The sequence below is a fragment of the Symphalangus syndactylus genome, chromosome 9 (assembly GCF_028878055.3).
Source record: "Symphalangus syndactylus isolate Jambi chromosome 9, NHGRI_mSymSyn1-v2.1_pri, whole genome shotgun sequence".
In the NCBI taxonomy this organism is placed as follows: Eukaryota; Metazoa; Chordata; class Mammalia; order Primates; family Hylobatidae; genus Symphalangus; species Symphalangus syndactylus.
Genome location: NC_072431.2, coordinates 44,992,870 through 45,005,167, shown reverse-complemented (window position 1 = coordinate 45,005,167; position 12,298 = coordinate 44,992,870). Strand labels below are relative to the sequence as shown.

The following is a 12,298-nucleotide window of genomic DNA, read 5'->3' as shown; positions in this document are numbered from 1 at the left end:
AAAATTGTATAAAGCAGAGAGAGGAAGAATTCATACAGGAACAGACTGGGACCTGGGACCACAAAGTAAAGGGGTTAATAGTGTTGTCACTCCTGTTATTCCTGAGGCCATCACCGTATCATAGTATGTACATATGGATGGCTGTAAGTCATCAAAAATTGAATTCATGGTTAATATTATTTATTTAAGAAGCCAAAGTGTGACTTACATTTTTGAAATATAGTATTTTAATCCAAAAGAATACAGAATTTTTTTTTTTAACTGTATACTCCACTGAGATGTAAACTCTTGGAATGCAGGGATTTTTTTGTGTGTGTTCTCTGTTTGCTCAGTGCCTGACATATGATGGATGATCAGTAAATAATTATTGAATAAAACCATGAATGCAAGTTTTAATTATCTAACAGTGCTAAATAAATAGGACATTAAGAGAATGCCACATTTAATGCATGAGGGTTGTTTTTCCCCTCTGCATCTATTGAATGAAGAAAAACCATAAAGTAATAAACTTTTAAAGTTAAAATAGCTTTGGACATTTTGAAGGCTAACTCATACATAGTTGGAGTGAGGATCGGCAAGTTCAAGTGATTTGCCTGAAATCACAGAGCAAGTTAGTGGAAGAGACAGAATTACAAGGGAGTCTTTCCTTCCAGAATACCCCCTGATGATTTTCTTTTTTAATTTAGAGTTTTGGGAATACAATGTAGAGAATTATATATTTTTGGGAAAGACTATAGAGTTCTTTTTAAAAAAAATATAAATGACAGCTTTAAAAGGAATATTGAGTTGAACCCTTTATTTTCTCTATTTATGCTATTTAAATTTTAGACCTGTCACCTCTATGGTATTAGCTCTGTAATGTTGATACCCAGCATCTTATGCAGAATGACTAGACTATAGTACTTGAATGCTTCTCATGAGGATGTGTGCCAGCCCTTTTAAAGAAGAAAAGAAATATCTTTTTCTTTAGTTTGGAAAGGATGCCTCATTCAAGTGGGGAGAGTAAGATCTTATGACCAAGACCATTTTAGCCAAAATGACTGAGAGAGAAATACAGCTTTCCTCATTATTTTTGCATAGGTGAAGGAAAATGTAGTGTATTTTCTTCACTTTTTTTGGAGTGGGGATGGAGCATTTAGGAAATACATTGTTTTCACTTACTTTAAATGGGAATTTTGTTAGCAGTATGAATTACTTCAATCTGTTTCTCTCCTCTGATTCTTATTTCCTTGTGAGTCAGACATTTTTAGGAAGTGTAATCAGTAAGCTAAATATTCTAATACATGATTATTTTCACTACAGTACATCTCAGGTTTTCTTTTTCATATATGCATTTTGTATCTGTACTTTGGCTCTTTGTTGTAGTTCCATTTATACTTGTGGATTATTAGATGTACAGAGGAGTAAATTTTAAATGTAAATTTCAACACGTTACAGGAGGAAAAAGACTACAGGATGGAAAAAGTAGTCAGCTTTGTTTCCTAGGGATCTTCTCTCTGTCAAGGAAACAGAGTGACTGGTCTTCCCACCCCAGTGCACTTCTTGATCTCTTGTAACTCTCAGTCACCACTTATACATTAAATATATGTGTAGTGATGTTTGTAATAGAGCTGTATTCAAATTGAGAACTTTCTTTTACAATGTATAAGTAAATTAGCTGAAGTTATTGTGCTATAACTAATTATTATTAAAAATTCAGTCATAGTTAAAAAAAATAAGCTCAGGATTTCTTAAACCATCTTCAACAGATATTTCCCCAAATACATTTCTAATGGCATATAATGCAATTTCAACAGGAAATTTTGAAAGAATTGGTACATTTTCTTTTTTTCTTTTTGAGACAGAGTCTTGCTTTGTTGACCAGGCTAGTGTGCAGTGGCATGATCTTGGCTCACTAAAGCCTCCACATCCTGGGTTCAAGTGATTCTCCTGCCTCAGCCTCCCGAGTAGCTGGGACTACAGGCACCCATCACAACGCCTGGCTAATTTTTGTAGTTTTAGTAGAGATGGGGCTTCACCATGTTGGCCAGGCTGGTCTTGAACTCCTGACTTCAAGTGATCCACCCGCAACGGCCTCCCAAAGTGCTGGGATTACAGGCATAACCCACCATGCCTGGCCTAGACTTTGTTTTCTTATGAAACATTTTACAGTATGTATTCAACAGCCATGATTGTCGTTACTCTGTAAGGCTTTGTTAGTTTTAATAAATTTTGAGGGAAGGCTTGATATGTTTTAATCTTAAGACAGACATTTAAAACTCTTTGATTTGCAGCTTATTTTATAGCAAGGTAAAGGACTTTTTCTTTTTCTTTTCTTTCTTTCTTTCTTTTTTTTTTTTTAGAGACAGGATCTCATTCTATCACCTGTGCTGGAGTGCAGTGGTGCCCTCACAGCTCACCACAGCCTTGAATTCCTGGGTTCAAACAATCCACCCACTTCAGTCTCCTGAGTAAGTGGTACTATAGGCATGTGCCATCATGCCCAGCTAATTAAAAAGATTTTTTTTGTAGAGACAGGGTCTCGCTTCCCAGGTTGGTCTTGAACTCCTGGCCTCAAGGGATCCTCCTGCCTGGGTTTCTCAAAGTCTGGGATTATAGATGTTAGCCACCCACCACTCCAGGCCTTTTTCTTGTTTTGATTACTGAAGTAGATTCTATAACAGCATGTAAAATGTAAAAGAGCATTTATGCTGCCAAAGGAATGTCAACCATTATCTTAACCCAATAAAGGGTTAGTAAAGGGGCAGAAAGACTAAAAGAAGCACAGGACTAGTATGGTCTGTTTGACTAATGAACTTCTTTTGAATGTTATCAGTGAATGTGTTTCATTGATAACATTCCTGCCTCCTCAAGGCAGATTTAAAGTTTTTTCCCCTGTTGTGCTATCTCTTTTTCATGCTAAGTCAACCATTTCTTGTTAGTTGATTTAAATGCAAGTTTGTTTAATTCCCTACTAGGCATGTTATCTACTCAGTTCCTTAACCTGACTTGTGTTTTTACAAGGGGTTGGCATTTTTGTGAAGGAATGCTTCAAGTTTTCACTTGGGAGGGACATTTTATTTTGGGGCTCTCAGGGTTATCCTCAATTATGTATATGGTAAGCAAAGAAGGCAGAAATAGATTTTAATGGAATATTAAAGATAGGATTGTACGACTTTAAACACAAATCCGTGAATATATCTAGAGTGATACAGAATATATATTAACTTTGATTTTAAAATGAATTTAAAATGGAATACAAATTCACTTGCATGCACTAACTATAGTTCTTTATGACTTTTATAGCAATTGTATGGAAAGCAAACATAATAGAAACTATTCTATTATGAATTAAGCTGTGGTTATTTGCATTTAATGAATATAATGAGCTTCATTGATTTCTTGTAATTCTATAGTGAACCTCATGAAATAAAGAAAAAGGGTCAAATTTGTGACTATAGTTCCAGTGTGCATTTTAGAAATGGTAGAAAGCATAAGTATGTTATATGGCAATTGCCTTGGAAATGGCATATATTTTGTAAAAAATTGGGTCTTAAATAATGCATCCCTACTAGAGTGCAAACATATATCCTTGTGTTCCTCTAAGGCTCCCTCCCTTTCAATGCATTTTTGTTTTAGAGGACTTTGTGAAATAAATGCTTGATTAACAGTTATGACATTATATATTAAACTTAACCCCCCCATCACACATCAGAAATCCCCATGTAATAATGTTTGCAATAAATTTTTTATAAACAGAGACTTCTAACTGGCTCACTTTAAATAGTTATTGACCTTATTTTCTCCTTCTTTGTACTTTTTACTTGCATTTTTTGAACTCTGCCCCTGAAACCAGCTCAACCCGTCTCTTAGCCAACTTCTCCTGTCAAGCTTCCAGGCTCCTGCCCTCCTTTGAGGCTGAGAAGTGGTCCTGGGCCAACCTCTTTCTCAGTCATCCATAGCTGTGGGTTTGCTTCTAAAATGATATAATTGACATAAAGGTGATCCAGGGAGACACAGAATTTTCTAGCTTTACACTATGCGAATTGGTATAAATATGGTGTTTATTTTCTTTTACTTTCTCTTCGTTTCCTGATTTTTTTTTCTAATTTTTCTTTATGGAAATACTCTTCCTCTGTTAAAATTGTTTACTTTCTCCTGGGGTGGGGTGGGCCCTTCTGGCAGTAATTGCCTGGGGAAATAAATGGATTGGAAGTGAAAGAACCTGCGCTTCTTGGAAGCAGGCTGGCCTTTTGATAGGGTGTGGAAGTCAGGGACAAAGCTAGAGTCTGGATGCCTTCCCAGCAATGTGTGAGTGTGTTGCTTTAGCTTCTTCCGCCACAGTCCAGAATTTTGTGTATTTAGAACCTGAGGATTATGTTTCACACATTTCTGTTGACTTTTACTTGGTTTTTTTATTTATCTTGCGTTATCAGAATAATGCTTTTCTCAGCGACTTCGGAAAAGCCTTTTTGTTTGTTGTTTGATGTCCTGTTCAGTGTATATATTCTTTACAACTATAGGTTGTTATTATTGTGTTTGTGTGTCTTTGCTTTTGATATAATAGAGGAAAGGCTAAAGAAGGTGACGGAAGGATAAAAGTGTCTTCTGTTTTCTTAGGACTTGATACATTCACTTCTTTCCATAGGGATTGTCTTTTGTGAAGAACCTTGGGTCAATTTCCTGTCCAGTCTTGGCCTAAATCCTTTTTAAAAGCAACAACAACAAAAAAGGAGAATTCACTTTCAGTTTACAGACTAGACCTCCTCTCTGTTTCCAGAGAACAGGCTAATGTGCCTCTTCTGTTTGATTATTTTGTTCATTAGGTCTGACAGCTTTCAAAAAGTACACTTGAGGGCTCTCTGTGCGTTTCTGTAGGAATCACATGTGTAAGATACAGGTGTGTAAGTCCTTCTCTGCTTGGCTGGGGGAATGCGTTTGCAGGCAGAGTACTAATCATGATCCCCACAGTAAAGTAAAACTTGGGGAAAGAGTAGTACATGGTATGCTTTGATTGTTACTTGTCTGAGTAAGCACTTTATCAGCATATGTTTGGTGTGTCTGAACTATGAGATACCTCCTTCAAGGGAATTGTACAAAACATTTGTTATCACATTAATTGGAATAATAAAAGGTGTGCTTGCTAAAACACATCTAGTTCAAGCCACCCAGAGATCTTGACTTTTATAGTTAAAAGGGTGCTGCTGGGAGGGAAGATGCTTTTGAGCTCACTCCTTCTGTTTTACTGTGGACTTGCTGTCAAGCTATCCATGATTACAGACGCTTTTGCTAGGACCTTCTCCGATGAGGTTCTATACGCTTATTTTGTAAGACTCATGCACTTTTCTTCAATAAGTCACTGGATTTGTATGCGAGAGTGAGGCCTGGCCCTCTGAGTTGTGCCTTCCATGGGTGTGACAGTGTGACACGACTCAAAATAGTTGAAGGAGTGGGTTTTGCATGCACAGCTACAGAAGCAGGTGACTGCACAGATGAAGTGTAAGGAGCATTTGCTACCTTTGGACCACAAAAGCCTTAGGTAAAGGGCTTAGTAATTAAAGGGTTACCTCTAGGTTACATCTTGGGGTTTTTATTTAATGTTTGAAATGCCTTGTACATCTGGATTTCTCAGTGTAGGTGATTGGAAGAGCATGGATGGCTTTTATTTATTTTTAATTTCTTTTTTCTTTTTAACTTTTCTGGGTACATAGTATGTATACATATTTTTGGGCACATGAAATAATTTGCTACAGGCATGCAATGTGTAACAGTAATATCAGGGTAAATGGGGTATCCATTACCTTAAGCGTTTCTTATTTCTTTGTGTTACGAACATTCCAATTACACTCTCTTCGTTATTTTAAAATGTACAATAAGTTATTGTTGACTGCAGTCACCCTGTTCTATCAAATACTAGACCTTATTCATTCTAACTATGTTTTTATCCTCATTAACCATCCCCATCCCAACCTCAGTACCATCTCCAAACTTTGGTAGCCATCCTTCTACTCTCTGACTCTCTGTCTCCATGAGTTCATTTGTTTTTATTTTTAGCTTCCACAAATGATTGAGAATATGCAAAATTTGTCTTTCTGTGCCTTACTTATTTCACTTAACATGATGTCCTCCAGTTTTACCCGTGTTGTTGCAAATGAAACGATCTCATTCTTTTCTTTTTTGAGACGGAGTCTCACTCTGTCACCCAGGCTGGAGTGCAGTGGCGTGATCTCAGCTCACTGCAACCTCCACCTCCCAGGTTCACGTGATTTTCCTGCTGTCTCAGCCTCCTGAGTAGCTGGGATTATAGGCGCCCACCACCACGCCTAGCTAATTTTTTTGTATTTTTAGTAGAGACGGAGTTTCACCATGTTGGCCAGACTGGTTTCGAACTTCTGACCTCAAGTGATCTGCCCACCTTGGCATCCCAAAGTGCTAGGATTACAGGCGTGAGCCACTGTGCCCGGCCTGATCTCATTCTTTTTTATGGCTGAATACTACTTCATTGTGTATATGTACCACATTTTTGTTATCCATTTGTCTGTTGATGGACACTTAGGTTGATTGAAAATCTTGGCTATTGTGACTAGTGCTGCAATAAACATGGGAGTGCAATATGGGATGCCTTTATATCTTGCTGGAGAATACATGCCCTGAGGACAGCAAGGCTGGTTGTTGAAATTACTCTTCTGTAATTGATCTTTGAGCTGTACTCTCCGCCCCTCCACTGGTCATGCTTGTAAGGGATGGAGAGAAATATGCTTACTTCTATGCTGGCATAAGAATCAAAACCCTGAGAAGTTCTAAACTAATGGAGAGCATGGGGATTAGAAAGGTAATTGAGGTTTCTATATAAGAAACCAGAAAGATAGGAGAGTTTTTGTAAACATAAAGGTGTTACAGGAAAGGGGTCCCCATCCAGATGCCTAGAGAGGGTTCTTGGATCTCACACAAGAAAGAGTTACGGGTGAGTCCATAAAGTGAAAGTGAAGGAATAAAAGAATGACTACTCCATAGACACAGGGCTGCTGGTTGCCCATTTTTATGGTTCTTTCTTGATAATATGCTAAACAAGGGGTGGCTTATTTTACCCAGCTCCTATTCAAGGTGGAGTTCCTCTGGTTCACACGCCTCTGACAAAGGGACCCAGGGCTTATTCCACAGAGGAGTGATAAATGTATTTGCATGGAATCTTTTTTTCAACATTTGAATTTTTTTTTTTTTTAAGACAGGGTTTTGCTCTGTCGCCCAGGCTGGAGTGCAGTGGTATGATCATGGCTCATTGAAGCCTTGAACTCCTGGACACACATGATTCCTCCCACTTTGGCCTCTTGAATAGCTGAAACTAGAGGTATGCGCCACCATGCCCAGCTAATTTTTAAATTTTTTTTTTAATAGAGATGGAGTCTTGCTTTGTTGTCCAAGCTGGTTTTGAACTCTTGATATCAAACAATCCTCCTGCCTTGGCCTCCCAAATTGCTGGGATTACAGGTATAAGCCACTGGCCCAGCCCATTTGCATGATTCTTACTTGTGCTAAGTTTGTATTTTGTTAAGTAAGGCTTCTGGAAGAGAGAAGATAAGACAGGAAGATGAGGAGGAGAGTGAGTACTTTTTAAAGAGATTTCAGAGGCCAGGAAGTGCGATCTGGTTCTGGAATAAATTTGCTTATGCATAGTTGCGTTGCCTATGAATGGGAGGAGGCAAAAGTAGTGGGTGCACTCAGGGACTTACATGAAATAGGATGTGAGGAGTTGTTCTTTGTTAAAAGTCACTGTCTATAATAGGAGCCCTACAAAGACATCTAAGAATTGAGCTGAGCCAGATAAGTTGCAGCAGTCAGGTACAAACAAAGGTCAGCAAACTTTGAGAAGTGGCAAATTTAGTTTTTGTTTGCTAGCAGTAAGTACATTTTATTGTGCAGCAATTACATCTGTCAGTTTTAGGCAAAAGTTTCCCAAATACCTATTACTCTTGGGAGTTTTAGACCCAAGTATCTATCTGTGCTGTTTTCTGTGAGTAGATGTTCCATCAAGATCTCAAATTTTCTTAGTTGCAAGCTGAGCTTCTCTTCTTCCTTAAGCCTGCTTCTCTTTCTAGATCTTAATATGGAAATGTTGGGGCCATTTTCCAGCTACCCGAACTAAAACCACTTACTGTGTTCAGTCTCTTCCTGCTGCCTCCTGTAATTGGTTGTCAGGTCTTGTCATGCTCTCTAATTGAGTGCTGTCCTTAGAGAGTTGTGCAAAACATCAGTCTCTAGATTTGCACTCTTTAATATTGCCTTAAACCAGGCTCTTCTCTCACACGGGATCTATTGCATTGCCCTCTAATTGGTCTCTCTGCCTTCGTAAGCTTCAACACAAAAATCTACTTGAATAGTCTTTACAGAATGTTAGACAAAACATCTTACTTCCTTAATCTACAGCCTCTACTCCCCATTGCCAACAGGATATCATAGAAATATCTTACTTCACGTGTACACAGTCTTCTTCTCTCTTCCCCCTGGACTTCTTTTTAAACCCCATTCCTAGCTGCACATCATCTCCAGCCAAATGAGATAACTATTTGTATGCCTAGAACATACCATGATGCTCCCCTTTCTCCTCCAGTTGTCTTTCTCTATAACGTTCCCTACTCACTCCCCTCCAAATTCTTTTTTTCCCCTTCAAGACCCTTCTCCAAAATCCTCTCTTCACTGAAGCCTTCTTTAATTCTTTTAGTCAGAGTCAATTTCTTGCAACATTAAAATGATATAGCACCTTGCTTTTTTTTTTCTATCAGACTATTTATAACACTCAGTATAGCACAACTAGTTATAAGACAGAGTTCAGAGTTACAAGACACACTTTGATATTTAATCCTACAAATAGATTAATTGCTTGTGGGCAGTTAGTTGATAAACTCACAGATATATTTAGTTGAGCACCATTTGTTTAGGTTTTGCCAACTTAGCTGGTGTTCTCCTTGCAAGAATTAGAGCTAGCTATGGTCTATGTCAATGCAGCAGCCAGTCCTGAGTCAGCATATATGTGATTTAATTAAAAGGCTATAAAACATGGATTTGAAGCTATGATAAATAAGCTAATTCTATTTTTTAATATTTTTTCCCCTCTGGTTTCCTTGAACATTTATTGCAGAAGTTAGTAAAGATTTGTGTATATTTTTGGTCCCCTTCTTTGCTAGTTTTCTAGTAAAACTGTTACTTAGAAGGAAATAATCTTTTTTTTTCTTTTGTAATCATTGTGAAAACGTTTCTCCTTACAGTGGTAAATGGGTACATGTTGTCCACAGCATATGGTTTATATAGTTCTAAATTTCATTCTTTCAGCATTAAAACAAAGTTCTTTTTAAAATTTTTTATTTTTTGAGACAGGGTCTTACTCTGTCACCCAGACTGGAGTGCAGTGGCGCAATCTTGGCTCACTGCAGTCTCCGCCTCCCAGGCTCAAGGGATTCTCTTGCCTCAGGCTCCCGAGTAGCTAGGATTACAGGTGCGTGCCACTACCGCCTGGCTAATTTTTGTATTTTTAGTAGAGACAAGGTTTCAGCATGTTGGCCAGGCTGGTCTTGAACTCCTGACCTCAAATGATCCACCCACCTCGGCCTCCCAAAGTGCTGGGATTACAGACGTGAGCCACTGTGCCCGGCCCTAAAACAAAGTTCTTACATTACCTGGCAGAAGATTGCTAGTAGATACTTTGCTAGAGACTTCTTCATTGCCTTGGAGATTAACCCAAATGCTAAGGGCCTGAACATTTGGATGATTGTTTGAGAATAGGGCCTTCTTTTGGGAGTGACAACAAAATATGGTATAGCTTTTGGGGAGAAGTTGCCTTTTGAGACCAAAGGCAGGACAGAACCACCCAGGGCTCAAGAACATAAACTCAGTCTTGTTTTCTCACTTAGTAGGCAGTGACTTTGGGGGAATCCTCCATTTCCTCTGAGCTACCACTGCCCCTTTTATGAAATTAGATGTTGTGAGGGTGAAATGAGCTGATGTTTATAAAGAATTAAAAGCACAGTACCTGTTACCTGGCAGTGATTGTTATTGTAACATTCGTAACAATAACAACAATCATGATGATAATCTTAGCACAGTCAAGTGAAACTGTCTGATTCTTGCCTTTGTTTTTGAGTTAGCCAGATGACTATACAGAAGGATTTGATCACAGTAGAAATAATGAGCCCCCAAGCATACATTATTTTTTGAAATTATTGAAAAAGGAAAACTCTTTACTGATTATAGTTGATATTATTGCTAACTCTGCAAGATGACATGAGAATGTAGTTTTTTGATAGTATTAGTGGCTCATTGGGAAAATGCATGAACATATCCTCCTTTGCAAGTTTTGGTCTCTGACAAATCAAATTAAAACAATACTGTCAGGTAGGCAGGGAACACAGGGACCCACACATTTGGAAATACTAGCTTCAAACTTAACTGGCTGAATGAACAACTCTGAGAATGAAACATTTTCATTGACTGTGTTGTATATAACATCCCTGAGTTGGCCATGTTGATGTGTGGTATCCTTTGTGAGGTCAACAATGACATTATCAACAAGACAGAAGTAGTGATAAGTCAATCAGTCACAACACTCATATCCTAGGGACCACCACACTGCTATGAGTCAGGCATGTGGATTGTTTAAGGTAAATAGCAAATAGAACTAGGACTTTATTCTCTGTCTCCAGTTGTCAGAGGAACCCAGTTAGCCTTCAGATGGCATGCTATCTCTTGGCTGCTAGGGCTTCCATTGTTGTGTGATAGACACCCATGTGAACATTTGCAACAGTACATCAATTGGTGATAGTGAGCTATGACAAATGGGTACCTGCTAAGTTAGGGTTTTTACTATCCCGGCAACCTAGGATATAAGGTTTTGCCTAGGGTTGACTGAATGATGAATGGTGGCCCCTAACCAGCATACACCCACTATCCTGCATAATTTGGGAAAGAGAAGATGGTTGATATAGCAAAGGGACAGTAAAGAAGAGACCTCCAGCAGCAGAGTACATATGCTTGTGAAATATTTTCCTGGTTAGAATCTTTAAAAATTATTTTTAGAGACAGGGTCTTGTTCTGTCTCCCAGGCTGGAATGCAGTGGCACAATTGCAGCTCACTGCAAGCTCAAACTCCTGGGCTCTAATCCTGGGAAGAATCTTAATTAAAAAGATAAAGTTTAGAATTTAGGAATTTGTCAGGAAGAATGAGATCAGAAGAAAAAAAATTTAAAAATGCCACCACATATCAGTATATAATTTATAGTATCCTAAAATGAGTTTTCTATAGAATCATAGTTATATATTTCTATAGAATCATAGTTATATTGCAATTCTTTATTTAGGATAGTATGATAATAGATACAGTTTATCCAGTATGGACCCAAATATTTAACTGTATCATAATTTATGTTGAGATACTGTTTTTTTAGTATCCTAAGTTGAAACTACCTTCATAATAAATTGTTTTCTTGAGTTGTGAGGTATCAGTAGAATGTAATGTGTGTTGTCCAGACAGGCCAGTGCTCCACCCCTACAAGGAAATAGGGTAGTGGCTTCTCTGTTTCCCTGCTTTTGTGAATGTAAAGTCTTAGGCAGGTCAAATTACTCAACTCTAGAATTTTTTTTAGTTGATCACACAAGATTATCTTTTTACGTTTAACAGTGAAAGCGGACAAAAGGATTTTTGGTGGAATTTTCATTTTTTTTGCAATCTTCTTAGTTTCTGAAAAAGTTAAAGAATAATTTTTAAGTCCTCATCAAAACTTTAGAAAATTCCATTATCAGTCCAGTAGTGGAAAACAAGTGAGAGGAAAGAAAGTTAAGAGCTAACACAATGCAGAACTTGAGAAATATTCAGTGGAGCCGAGTGCGGGGTGGCTCATGTTTGTAATCCTAGCACTTTGGGAAGCCAAGGTAGGAGATTGCTTGAGTCCAGTTTGGGCAACATAGCAAGACCTTGTCTCTACAGAAAAAAAAAAAAAAGAAAAGAAAAAAGAAAGAAAAAAAAAATAGCCATGCATGGCGGCACGCACTTGGTAGTATCAGCTACTTGGGAGAATCACTCGCCCAGGAGTTTGATTTTATAGTTTGCTGTGATTGAGCCACTGCACTCTGGCCTGGGTGACAGCGCCAGACTCTGTCTCTACAAAAAGAGAGAAAGAAAAAAATATAAATACAGAGAGCACAAATATACAGTGAGTGCTTGATCTGGAGGGTTTTGTCTTAAAATTTTGGTGTCATGCAACTCTGGCTAGAAGAAAACTTTTTTTGTTAAGTTCCCCTAATGAAAGGAATTACAGCAGGTTAAATGGGT

General features: G+C 38.1%; 1 protein-coding gene across 2 annotated transcripts in view; it reads left to right on the top strand.

Moving 5' to 3' along the window:
• The window catches only part of GPD2 (glycerol-3-phosphate dehydrogenase 2), a 147,302-nt gene that overhangs the window by 24,889 nt on the left and 110,115 nt on the right, over positions 1-12,298 (top strand). The window contains exon 1 of one of the 2 annotated variants that reach the window (XM_055292076.2): positions 7,205-7,327. The exons of the other annotated variant lie outside the window; for it this stretch is intronic. The gene's annotated coding sequence lies outside the window, so the exon portion shown is untranslated. Of the gene's footprint in view, positions 1-7,204; positions 7,328-12,298 lie in introns of those variants that run through there. 2 annotated transcript variants of the gene reach the window in all.